The sequence below is a fragment of the Chiloscyllium plagiosum genome, unplaced genomic scaffold (assembly GCF_037043375.1).
Source record: "Chiloscyllium plagiosum isolate Xiang-an unplaced genomic scaffold, Cpla_swu_hap1 HiC_scaffold_37, whole genome shotgun sequence".
Lineage (NCBI taxonomy): Eukaryota > Metazoa > Chordata > Chondrichthyes > Orectolobiformes > Hemiscylliidae > Chiloscyllium > Chiloscyllium plagiosum.
Window position 1 is genome coordinate 52,988,057 of NW_028270175.1, and position 1,772 is coordinate 52,989,828.

Below are 1,772 nucleotides of genomic sequence, written 5' to 3' on the forward strand. Positions count from 1 at the left end.
ACCCATCCGCACTGCGCCCTCACCCATCAGTATAAACAGACCATGAAAATCTCCAGGAACCTTCTTTGTTCCAAAGAGAAGAATCCCAACCTTAGTAATTTCTCGACAAAACGGGTTTGCTCATCGCTGGACATAATGCAAGGCAGAGAATTGCGAAGAGGTTTTGGGAAAATAGCGTCAGTTGGCTGGTTAAAAAAAAAACAAGGAAAAATAACAGTAAACGCATGTCTCCAGCTTTGGAATACTTTCGAATCTCTTTGGGAAGCGGAAGCAGATGAGAACGAAGGGTAGATTGTCCAACTTAACAGAGCCAGTCTTTCAGAGGCCGGGAAGTTGACTCTGTTGTTCTCTGGACATGATCCAATCTGAAACATTGAAATGATTTTCGTTCCTGCGCGCCAGGAATTCAAACCTCGCCACGGCTACAGGACCCCGAGAAAACTCGTGTACAAACAAGCCTCGAAGAATACAGGACTCCTGTTGTAGAAAGGTTGGTTTCTGTGACATGGATGTGTTTGCAGAGTGTACAGGATTGTTTCCATTTCACTACAGTGAATGTCCCAGGATTTATTTTGGAATAGTAAAACTGATAGAGGACAACAATCACTTCGGGAGGGGAAGGTTGAAGTTTGAATTCGTGAACAGACTGTTTTATGGATCGTGCAAGGAGTCAGTTCACCCGTCTCTGTTGCTTAATTGGTCAACACGTTCATCCATTAACCGAACAGTTGGTGATTTGGGACGTCCCAGGGTCGGATCTCTCACTCCTCCTACTTCATTGGTTCTCTTTCCTGCATAGCTCCGGGTTTTTAATGTGATTAGGAAAATTTTCCCTAACAGGAATCTTCTCCAGAACCACAAAGGGATTTCTGTATTATTTTAATGGCTAATGTAACGGACTGTGGATGTTGGGAATCTGAAACAAAAATAGAAAATTCTGGGGAATGTCAACAGGTTTGCCAGTACTACTGGGAGAAAATCGAGTTCTGATAACGTTCTGAAGAGTTGAATCGCCTTTTCCCAGCCTAGATCCTGCTCGATCTGCAGAGAACTTTCCTGCAATTTCCGCCTTCTTTTAAGTTGAATTTCGATTCCAGCTATCGGGGTGGAACACCCAGACCCACTTTGTCTCGACATTTCATCGATTTGAAAGCTGTGGATTTTGAATTCAAATAAACCAAACAATGATTCACTCCTGCTAAGCTTCCTAGAAAGAGAGACCTGCAAATGAGATCTCTGCGCGTCCATCTGTAGTTGTGGCCGAGTGGTTAAGGCGAATGGACTTGAAATCCATTGGGTATTCCCACGCAGGTTCGAATCTTGTCAACTACGAAAGCGGGTGAACTTCGTGATGTATTCTGCTTTTGGAGATTCAGATCGCGGCGGGGAGAATCACTTCATCCAGGTCACGAATGGTGCAAATCTCCAGTGCACTCAACGAACTGCACAGATGCGCACTTGCATCGTCAAATTTGCTTAGACTCGTTACGGCACAGCGTGAACCCTCCTGCTTGCCATAAAACCAGCAACACAGAAACGATTTATGCCGTACAGGAGTCTGCAACAATTCGATTGGCCAAGAACTACACAAAGTAAAAATTAAGAACTTCATTTCTGAAGTATAAGAGAAATTAATTAACAAACCACGATTGACAATGTATTTCTATTACCCATTTTGACGTTCCATTCGATAATACTATTCAGATAAAACTCCCAATTAAGGTTTAAAAAATAACACTTCTTTTCTCAAAACCAGGCAGCTGTAGGTTCTT

At 43.0% G+C, this 1,772-nt stretch overlaps 1 non-coding gene across 1 annotated transcript; it reads left to right on the forward strand.

Moving 5' to 3' along the window:
- Nucleotides 1-1,250: 1,250 nt before the first annotated feature.
- Nucleotides 1,251-1,332, forward strand: trnas-uga (transfer RNA serine (anticodon UGA)). The gene has a single exon. It is a non-coding gene; the product is annotated as a tRNA-Ser (tRNA).
- Nucleotides 1,333-1,772: the final 440 nt, after the last annotated feature.